Below are 12412 nucleotides of genomic sequence, written 5' to 3'. Positions count from 1 at the left end.
ATACATACCGCAGTAAAAGACGGCAACAGAAAAAGGGGACGAGGCGTCACTTGGTTGCTATGGTTACGACAAACGGTCAACAGCAGTATAACATAATTAATGACCGGAGAAACAACTTTTTGACTAAACAGTGAATAAATTTTTTTTTGATTCACTTCACATCACAGATATAGTCATTGCGCCCTCTACTGCGCATGCGGCACACTTTCAGGTCATTTGCCTGTTCACACTGCAGAATGCATACAGGTCGCATTTACTGGCAGTGTGAACGGCCCCCGCAAAAAAATCGGAATTGGCAAAAAATCGGAATTGGGTCACTTCAGGCTGCAGTGTGAACGCACCCTAAGGCTACATAATTGTGCAGTACCTCATATTTTGACCATAATAAAAAGCTGTATTTTAACAAACTCACAGTGATAACGTCTTTATAAAACATATTTTAAAAAAACGTACCTCGACGGAAATAGCTTCCTGCAATCGGTGAATCAGCGGAATATGGTTGATAGCTGTTCGAATACACGTCTCCTAGCGTTTGGAAGGTTGGTTGAAAACTCTGAGTACAGCAAGTGTGCTCAAAGTGGGTCTGTGAAAGACCAATGTTGGCAGAACGTTAGAGAAGCCAATCAACCAATGGGTTTAAAAGATACAAAGATGAATGTAATTCAACCAATGACCGCTTTGGAACCAACATCACTGCGTATGACGTCGTGGGACGTTTACGTCTTACGCAGTGGCTCGGCGCCATCTCTGAAGATAAAAGTATAAACATGGATACGGCACACCGTTTTAATCTAAATTATTTTTTGTCCAACTATAACTAATTATATTCCAGATATCTAAAAGTGCACTTTGACTATACAAAACTACATTTTTATTTAAAATAACTCGAAATACTTTTGATTATTCACAATTACATTTTAATATCTAAATTAAGAGTTGGATTTAAGCTTTTATGTGCTGCCAGTAAGCTGTCCAAACAGTTGCCTGCAGAATATTAAGCTTTATGGCAAGCCAGTTTAACATAAATTCGGTTTACTCTAAGTATCAGTAATTACAAATACATTTTGACTTGAAAAAAGAATACACTTTTCTTTAAAACATGTGAAAATGCATATGACTAGTTATAATTACATTTTTAATATCTAAATTAAAAATGACCTGTAAATCCCTCTGTGCTGCCATTAAGTTATCCAAACAGTTGCCTGCAGAATGTTGTTTTATGGCAAACAACTTTAACATATATGGGATTTTCTGTAACTATCTGGAATTATTGATTTCTACAAATTTATATTCTAGAAAAGAGTACATTTTTACTATTCAAAAAGGTTAAGATATTTGAATTTACATTACAACTAGTAAAAACAATAATTCAAGATTTCTTAAATTTCATTTTTAAGAGTTAATATTCATTTCAAGATATCTCAAATAATACCACCTCTTTTGTCATGTTACAAGAGAAATGTCGATTATTATAACTTAAGCCATCTTAAACATAATTATAAATACTCAATAATATATTTCTACATATCTGAATTAAGAATTAGATTTAATAAAAACCTCCTGATAGCTGCTGCATTGACCCTGCCCTTGATAAAACACAGTGGACCAACACCAGCAGCTGACATGGCTCCYCAGACCATCACTGACTGTGGGTACTTGAAACTGGACTTCTGGCCTTTTGGCATTTCCTTCTCCCCAGTCGTCCTCCAGACTCTGGCACCTTGATTTCCAAATGACATGCAAAATTTCCTTTTATCCGAAAAAAGTACTTTGGACCACTGACCAACAGTCCAATGCTGCTTCTCTGTAGCCCAGGTCAGGCGCATCTACCGCTGTTTCTGGTTCAAAAGTGACTTGACCTTTGACCTGGGGAAGGTGGCACCTTGTAGCCCATTTCCTGCACACACCTGTGCATGGTGGCTCTGGATGTTTCCTCTCCAGACTCAGTCCACTGCTTCCCCCAAGGTCTGGAATCGGTCCTTCTCCACCATCTTCCTCAGGGTCCAGTAACCTCGTCTCATTGTGCAGTGTTTTCTGAAACACTTTTTCCTTCCCACTGAGGTGCCTTGATGCAGCACTCTGGGAACAGCCTATTCATTCAGAAATTGAACAAATACGCTGATGACCTTCTTTACAGCAGTAAGGTTGGCAGTCTGACCCATGATTGCACTTTTGAGTAATGAACCAGGCTGGGAGTTTTTAAAAGCCTCAGGAATCTTTTACAGGTGTTTAGAGTTACTTTGTTGATTCAGATAATGAGGTTAACTGCTCATTCAGAGAACCTTTTCATGTTATGCTAATTTTTTCAGAGAGGGATTTTGGGTTTTCGTGAGCTGTGTGCCAAAATCATCAGTATTAAAAAAAATAAGATACCTGAAATATTTCAGTTAATGTGTAATGAATCTATGAGTTTAATTTTATCATTACATTATGGAAAATAATTAACTTTATCACAATATGCTAATTTTTTTAGAAGGACATGTATATGTGTATATTGGATGTAACTTTTCTAATTTCTCACTCTCACCTCCTGCAGATATTACTACACCATAATCCTCATCCCTCTCTCTCCTCAAGCTCCTTGCTATAATAAATTCTGGTATTGATTCTTGGGTGATTGACACAAGTAGCCATCATCCATGTTGTTCAACGGTAAAAATAGAAAACAAGAATATAAGTAAAATCTTCCTTTACAACTCAGCTATGTTGTAAGGGAACAGAGTTGAATCTAAATTTTGTCTGATAATCTTCTACTTGGTCCTTCCCACAAACTTTCATTCAACTTCACAGAAGAGTAACTTTACCACAAGAAGGGTCTTCTTGTTTTATCATGTAAGAAAAATGTGAAATTAGTCCATTTACAAAGTAAAAACTCTTCTTTAATATAAAGATTTTCAATAAACTGAACAAAATAAAAACTTTATAAATGTAAAAAAAACTTAAAAGACATGAACTAAAAAAAAAGAAAAAGAAATTAATTGTCGTCCGCCCAGCTCATATTTTCCTCCTCTTCCCCAGCTGGTTCCTCCTCTGTCTGAGTGACAGCATCTTCTTTTTCTGAAAGATTTTAGCATTAAAAAAAAAGTAAAAACACATTTAGCATTTCAATCTGAATATAGTAAAATACATTCTTAGGACAACCCACACCATGAACAATAAAACGACTAAAAAATACTGATACATTGTCTTCCTTAAATTCATTCATTCTCTTATACCTTTATCACATTGCAATAAGGAAATCTATCTGCAGCAAGTTATAAATAGGCGCAGTAAATAATGGAAAAGTCTGTTGCAGTTCATCACAGACAGTAAACAACCATAAAAACACCAAAGGAGAATTTTAGAAAACCCAATTAACCTGACAACAAGAGGAACCTGGAGCAGGACTTCATCTCTTTCATCTCAAAACTTGTAGTGTTTGGACTAAAATCTTGCTCCTCAAGCTCCAGCTCCTGCTTACTTGCAAAAAATCTTCTGCTTGCTTTGGAACAAAAACGCAAAATCACCCAAAAAACTCTCAGTGAATCGAATAAAAGTATACTGGGTGCAAGTTTCCTTCTAGCACCAGTTAAGCTGTGAATGGCTAAATGTGGCTACTTTCAATTTTAACAACCCGGACCACTCAATAAATATGTGAAGAAGGGAGAGCTTCTGCTTTCTGCTCCATGTTAAACTAAAAACCCACCAGCAGTTGTTACTGATTGTTAACAGTACTCTGATGAACTGTGTTAAAAGATAGTCATGACATAATAATACCAAGCCTACATGAAAATGTGTGGTGTTTAATTATAGCAATAAATAGCAGCAACATAAGAACACCTGCTATAAGGAAACAAACACACCCAGTAAAGTCTTAGTTAAAAAAGAAAGCAGAAAATGTTTTGTAAATGAGCAAAGCTCTAGAAGAGCACAATAACAAGATTGCTGTACAAACATTACACATTTTGAGAACAAAACATATGTAATCATGCTTTCAATTTGAAAATATTGGCTATCAGATGAAAGAAATATCCATCAATAGAAGAACTTAGCAAAAATATGAAAGAATAGCTAGAAGATGCTGAAAAGAAAGTGGTGAATATTTTTTTATAAACTATAATGTCACATGTAAAAGAGTTAATGACTATCATTATTTTGTGCAGCTAAATCTTGAGTTTGATAATTAACAGTCTTTTAGATATATTTTGTAAAAAAGTGAACCTCTTTTCCTTTAATAAAAATGGATTTGTAAAACCAGGAAATAAATATTTGAGAACTAAAAAATACTTTGTATAAACTAGAAATACCTCATGATATAGCATTATATAATATGTGAAATAAAATTAAAATATAAAACCAACATAAAACCTATTATTAACATCACATACTATAAATATACAATACAACTTTATTTGAAGGTATGTGCAAAAGACTGATATCAAAACTCTCATAAACATGATATAAAAACCTGTCATAAACATGAAGAAGTCTTTATGAGTGTTTAGGGCAGTTGTCATGAAGCATCATTCAGTAAATGACGCTTTTAATGCAAAGTTGACTTTTTTAAAGGATTTTAATGCAACTTTTAGAGCAACTTTGAATTAAAAGTATCATTATTTACCAAATGACACTTTATGAAAATTGTCATAAATATTCATAAAAACCTTTCATGTTCATAACAGATGTTATGTCGTGTTTATGACAGTGTCATGTCAATCTTCTGAACACCCCTTCAAATAAAGTATTACCAAATATACTTACCATCCGCATAAAATGCTGAAGAAACTTCTAAAGTTTCTACTTTTTCCTTCAGTTGTTGAACCTGGTTCTTAAGGCTGCTAAGCTCTTCAAGAAGTAGCTTTGTCCTTTGTTCAGAAGCCCGGAGAAGTCTCCCCTTCTTCTCCAGGGCTTCAAGGGACAATTTAAATGCTTCATTGACGCTCCTTTGAACAGCTTCACATGAAGCTAGTGGATCGGCTAGATGATACTGTAAGAAAAAAAAGACTGTTAAGCACCATAAATAATAAATAACATTAAACAACTGATACTATTCCTTGACGCTAATGCTTAGTTTGTGAAAAAGTATAAATTAAACAAAACATCCAAAAAGGAATTAAAACTTAAAAGATATCTTGAAAATAAAGAAATAATTTAAGAAAGTCGCATGTTAAAAACACGTGAAAACTGACTCCAAAATTGTAAGAAAAGGAAAAAACTTTAGTAAAAAAAGATGCAATAAATAAATAAATAAATTACTTTGTAAAATGATGTGGGGAAAAAAGGAAGAAAACAAATCTGGCATATGAATAAAAGAAAACAAATAATAATTATAAATGTAACAACAATCATAATTACATGTAAGATTATTCTAGGGAAAATTTAAAGAAACCAATTAACCTGAAAGTCATGTTTTTGACCTGTGGTAGGAAGCCAGAGTACCCAGAAAGAACTAACCATTCACAGATATAACATAAAAACTCCATGCAGAAAGATCCTGAACTGGAAAAACCCCCCAAAACTTTCTTGCTGAAAGGCAACAACTCTACCTACTCTACTACACACCTTTACAGCCTCATTATAAACCATTTAATTTCAAATATAAAGTAAGAATTGACTATTAGAAATGTATTTGCTATTTCCATAAATAAAACAATTACATTAATAGGAAATATAAACTACAAACACCTATGCAACGTAAACATGAAAGAAATATTAACATTATAATAGAAAATTAAAAAAAACATATATTATTTAGAAATATGAATCAAAAAATACTTTGTAACCAATTTTTTTCGAGTTGCATTGAAAGGCAAGATGAACGTGAAGACGCACCCCTGAGTTAAAAACTGCGGCAGCGAATGAGACCTGCTACTCCTGCAAAAACGTACGCACATATCTTAAAATCATGCAGCAACCAAGTAAAATGCAAAAAACTTCACAAAGTTTTTCCCATAATTAACTAAACTGAGTTTAGATAACTAGCTAACACCAATAAAAAACCTAAAGCTTATTAAGAATTAGCCTGTAGCTACTGGTGTTGTCTGTGTTCGAATCTCTGATTGATTTTGTCCCACAAAAATAAGTCGATGCCCTCAATGTTGAACCCGTATGAAGCCAGGGCTGCACTTATGAATGCCTAGAACAAAATATTGTTATTGTATCTTTATAAAATATCAAAAAAGAATTGAACTACTTTACTTAAAATTAAACCAGTCTTAAATGAAACCCATTTAAAGCTGCATTGAATATGACGCATTAAATTCGAAACATATCCATACTAAACGGACCTAGATGTAAGGTTGACATATATATAGAGTATCGGACGTCCTCTTAAGTGTCGGACTCTACACAAAGTTGAAATGGCGCAACACTAAACGAAAGACCCCGCAACAATTCTCGAAACGATAAAAATGGACTTTTAATGAAAAACATGCGCGTTAAAAACAAAATGCACCATTTCTATTACCGATAACACTCCACTACGCACTTAAGTTATCTTTATTACATTACTTTTAGTTTTCTGCATATCACCATAGCTTTTTAATAATTATCAACCCTTCCGTATTGGCTAAGAAACTAAAGTTTATTTTGAAAAGCTTTCAACCTCTGTGCTCTAATATTACTCCTGTTCGCGTATCCCTCCAGAATTCTTCCTTTCTTTCTTTCGTTCTTCTGTTCCCCGGTATTATAATTGTTTTACCCCTGTCCCATGGTCTAATGCCGGTCCTGACTGCACCTTCCGCACCCGCAATTTACGTTAGTAGTTAACATTCTGGTGAAATTTATGGAATTCTCCGTCCAAAAACTTCTACGCTATGTTTTATATAAAAAAAGAATTGCTGTTATTTGAACTACTGAACACTATAAAACCTCATAGAAAAGCTTCTGAACATAATATTTTTTAAATTAGATAGGAACTGATATACTTACTGAGGCAAGCTGGGCTGCATTGTGCACCGCCTTCATTTCTGGATCGGTTAAATTGGGCAACTTCAGTGGTGAAAAGTTTTCCATTTTCTAAAAAGAACAAAATTTGTACATAAAAACAATTACAAAACGAAACACAATAAAAACCTTTCCTTATTACTGAAAATATACCATAATATACCTACTTTGTCAACCCCGGTCGTAGAAGAAAAGAAAATGTCTGCAAGGCAATCTGAGAATATATAAGTCTAGAGCACAAATGGGTGGGGCTAAGAGAAATACCTGCCCTCTTTCCCAAATTTAACTCGAGAAAAATTTGTGATGGATGATGGGAATTCCTTTCTTAATAACGCCCATTTCAACTTTGACCCTTTTGATTAAGGCTCTAATATTTAGAAAAATTACAATAAAAACTAAATTAAGAATAAATAATAACAAAAAATACCAATAATTTATCACTGGCCAACATGGGCTTGATCTGAGACACATGGAATGTCGAGTGGATGCGCATAGCCGGGGGAAGACGGAGGCGCACAGCCGAGGGGCTGATGACAGCAACCACTTCAAATGGGCCAACAAACTTGGGAGATAGCTTYTTAGACATTCCCTTGAGTGGGATATCACGGGTGGATAACCATACCTTCTGGCCGATGGAGTACTTTGGGGCAGGAGTCCTTTTCCGGTCCGCCAACCGTTTATTCTGCTCTGCAGTGTTATTGAGGGCAGTGATAGCATCCGACCAAATCCTCTTGCTGCGGCGGATGTGATGCTGCACAGAGGTGACGGAGATATCCTTCTCATCAGCAGGCAGGAGAGGTGGTTGGTAGCCTAGGGAGACCTCGAAGGGGGAAAAACCGGTGGCCGCAGAAACATGGCTATTGTGCGCATACTCTACCCACGGTAAGTACTGGGCCCAGTCCTCAGGGCTGGAGGATGTGAGGCAACGAAGGGTGGCTTCCAACTCCTGATTCATCCTCTCAGTTTGCCCATTAGTCTGGGGATGATATCCRGAGGACAGGGAAACCTTGGCACCCAGAGCTGAGCAAAACTGCCGCCAAACCTGGGAGATAAACTGGGGACCACGGTCAGAGAGAATCTCCTGGGGAATGCCGTGCAACTTGAAAACATGTTTGACCAACAACAGTGCAGTTTGGTTAGCTGTGGGAAGTTTGCGAAGCGGGATGAGATGGCAGGCCTTGGAGAAACGGTCRATGATKGTGAGAATGGTTGTCATACCTTTCGAGGTGGGTAGGCCYGTCACAAAATCCACAGCGATGTGGGACCACGGTCGCTTGGGGGTTGGTAGAGGCTGAAGGAGGCCCGCTGGAGGATGACTGGAGGACTTATTCCTAGCACACGACTGACAGGCTGAGACAAAATCCCTTACATCCTTATGTACCGAGGCCCACCAGAATCTCCGATTTATCAGCCCAACAGTGCGGCCTATGCCTGGGTGAGCGGAGAACTTGGATGCATGGATCCACTGCAGGAACCGTGACCGAACKGACGTCGGTACGTACAATTTACCTGGTGGGCATGACTCTGGGGGCGGATCGTTACGATGGGCCTGACGGATGATGTCCTCAATCTCCCAAGTGACCACTCCCACCGTGCAACTAGGAGGGAGTATAGGTGCCGGGGTCTCCTCTGTGTCRTCTGGGGTATAGAGTCTGGACAAGGCATCAGGCTTGACGTTCTTGGAACCTGGACGGTAGGAAATAGACAGGTTAAACCGAGAGAACCACAAGGACCATCGAGACTGGCGAGGATTAGATTTCTTTGCAGACTGGATGTATGACAGGTTCTTGTGATCYGTCCAAACCACTATAGGGTGTTCCGCTCCCTCCAACCAGTGTCTCCACTCTTCCAAAGCCAACTTAATTGCCAGCAATTCCCTATCTCCCACATCATAATTACGTTCGGCTGGCGTGAGTCTGCGGGAAAAGAAAGCACATGGATGGAGCTTAAGGTCCTTGTCAGACTTTTGGGAGAGGACAGCTCCAACCCCCGTGTCGGAAGCGTCCACCTCCAACACAAACTGTTTACTGGGGTCTGGTTGAATGAGGATGGGTGCCTGGGAAAACAGAGACTTCAGTCTAACAAACGCTGCCTCAGCCTCGGCAGTCCAGGAAAAAACCGTCTTGGTCGAGGTGAGAGCTGTGAGAGGGGAGGCAGTCTGACTGTAGTTTCGGATAAACCTGCGGTAAAAATTGGCAAACCCTAGGAAGCGCTGGAGCTGTTTACGAGTTTCAGGCTTGGGCCAATCTAACACCGCCTTGATCTTATCCTCTGATGCTTTGACTTGTCCACTCTCCAGGACRTAACCCAGAAATGTGACTGTCTTGCGGTGAAACTCGCACTTCTCAGCTTTGACATAGAGCTTATTTTCCAATAATCGCTGGAGGACAAGACGGACGTGTCTCTTGTGCTCTGCCAGGGATTTAGAATAAATCAGGATATCRTCTAAATAAACAAACACAAAGACGTTGATGAAATCTCTGAGGACGTCGTTGATCAGACCTTGGAAAAAGGCTGGGGCGTTACATAAACCAAAGGKCATAACCAAATACTCAAAGTGACCCATGGGTGTCTTGAAGGCGGTTTTCCACTCGTCACCTTCTCTAATGCGGAGAAGGTGATAAGCATTGCGGAGGTCCAATTTGGTAAAGACTGTGGCTTCCTGAACGGGTTCAAAGGCGGAYGACAACAGGGGCAACGGGTACTTGTTCTTAACCGTTATCAGATTGAGACCTCTGTAATCAATACACGGCCGAAGGGAACCATCCTTCTTCCCAACAAAAAAGAACCCAGCCCCTAGGGGGGAGGATGAGGTGCGGATAATACCTGCCCTCAGCGAGTGGTTTATATAATCCTCCATAGTCTGCCGCTCAGTTCTGGAGATGTTATATAGGCGGCTGTTCGGCAAGGGCGCACCGGGAAGCAGGTCGATAGCACAGTCGTATGGTCTGTGGGGAGGTAACGACAAGGCCCTGTCTTTACTAAACACGGCAGCCAGATCATGGTACTCACTGGGGACATCAGACAGGTCTGATAGTTGTTCGTCCGGGACCATGGAGGCAGAACTTCCTGCTGGCACAGCGGCATGGAGACAGGTAGAGTGACACAGAGGAGACCATGACTCTATGGTCAATAGCTCAATATCTCAGCTAGCTGCTGAGACGTCTCGGCCTGCGCGGCTGCCAGCTTTCTCAAAGCCTCGTCATGAGACTGGATCTGAGAGCGTTGTTCAGATACMGCTCGCCTGATCGCGTCTGCTGGGTTATCTGTTTGGCCTGAGTGTTCTGTCATGGTGGTTTTAAGGGATTTAACCCACATGCAGAACACGACTCAGTGGAACAGAGAATCAGTTAATGTGTTTAATAAGTGATCGGGAAGGGGAGGTGGAAAACGCGAACTGGATCAGCCAACGGGTTGTCTCCTTGGTTCTGATGGTTGGTTCAGTAGAGACGGAGCGGCTGCATAACTGGTCCGGAGGACCACAGCCCCAGATGGATCCGAATACCGGCAGGTAGGTACTGCGGCGTCCGACAGCAGCGTCGGGAGGAGACACAGAGAGATCCAGACAGACGACGGGGAACCAGAATCACAGAGCTCCTGGGGCAGACGGCACAAGGACGATCTGAAAGGGAGGACAACAAAGAGTCAACAACGAGGTGATCAACAAGAGGGCCTAGCTCCGAACGCTGTGTTACCAGTGGTAGTTAACACTCAGGCGGGGAGGAGACGTCTGACTGCTGCTTAAGAAGCCCAGTAATCATCCTCTTGATCAGCTGCAGGTGAGGAAGGTAGTAACGCGGCACTCCACAGGAGTGGCGTCACTGGCGGCATCTTGTGGATGCTACTGGAAGCAGCAGGCGTCACCCAACATAAAATAAACTTAAAGACAGCACAAAAACACACAAGACGAACGGAAAAACACAGACCCTAACACTTTTATGGTTGACTCTAGTGAACCTCTAAAAAGCAAAATAGCATTACATGATAACTTGACTCCACTGCACCCCTTAGGTTAATCAAACAGCTGTATCTCATCTCTACATTGGCTAATCTGCCTGAGATGTTGCGTGCTTCACCAAGGAGCGCTGCTGGAAACACAATGCAACTAATTTCAACGTAACTGACCAGATAAAGTATCAATCCAGCTGTTCAGATACACATCCATTCTCCCAAAACTTAAACTGTCATGGTCTGTGGTTGGTGGTGGTGAGAATGAATGCTGAAACCAAAGTGATGATGATGATGTCTATTATAATTTAGAAAAGAGAAGCTCAAACACAGTCCAGTACGCGCAGCGCGGTAGGACCACATGCACACAGCTAATATAGGTAACCACTGAAAAAACTGAAGACTGAATGCGACAGCTACATTATTACATTATAACTTTACTTCACTTTGCCCTCTAGATTTATCAAACCAAACCAAACCAACTGTATTTATAAAGCACTTTAAAACAACTACAGCTGATACAAAGTGCTGTACATTAAAATACAACATAATAAAAAAATTAAAACACACAGCTTAAAAACAAAAACATACAATTAAAACTAGATCCTGCTGGTCTTGAAAGCCAAGTAAAATAGATGGTGCAGTGGTGTATGCACAGCAGCTATGAAGATTACCAGCCTGTTTGGTTCAACCTATCTCTGTAAATCAGCGTTTTCTGACATGAACCTCATTAAGAACAAACACAGAACATGCCTCACTTATGCACATCTTAAAGATGCAGTTACAGTTGCAGTTTCAAGTTACACACCACATTATGGAGTACTGGTGAACAGCATGCAATGCCAGTCTTCTCACTAATAAGGAAACCAATACCAGATGTAAGTGGCAACATGGCAGTGTCATGGCAAAGTTTAATAAAAATATTGAGGAATTGTGTTCAATTGAAAAGTGTGTTCATGAGATATAACAGTTATAATTTTGTTAAAAATGCAGCAGATTTGGTTATGAGTTCAAAATGTGAAGATTTATTTAAAAACATGTAAGTTAATTTTTCTTTAACATTACATAATTGATAACTTTTTGAAGCATGGTGCAACATAGTTCATGATTTGTTAAAAAAATGTTTGAGTGGCTAGTGAAAATTGGATATTTTTCCTATGAAATGTTATCTAAAAATGTAACAATTACTGAGATTAAAAGAGATAAAGTGCTGATTATTGGTATCTGTTTCCCAGCTTGTTTTCATTGCTAATTATTATGAGAAATCATTAATGTGATGACTGTCTTATAATAGATGAGAATCATTAATCATTATTGATAATGTATAACTAAAGGCAAACTTAGTAAATTTGTGATTTCAGAAGAGTGTGAACCTGGTAGCCTTTATATTTATAATTATTATTATTATTATTATAATGAAATAGTCGGCCATTTTGGATTGAAGTTCCGATTTTGCCCCCATTTTAGCCGTTTACACACGTCGCATTTGATCGAACTCCTCCTAGGGATTTCGATCGATCGGCTTCAAACTCGGTCAGAT

Source organism: Poecilia reticulata, linkage group LG14, assembly GCF_000633615.1.
Source record: "Poecilia reticulata strain Guanapo linkage group LG14, Guppy_female_1.0+MT, whole genome shotgun sequence".
Taxonomy (NCBI): Eukaryota; Metazoa; Chordata; class Actinopteri; order Cyprinodontiformes; family Poeciliidae; genus Poecilia; species Poecilia reticulata.
Note: the sequence above shows the minus strand (reverse complement) of the source record.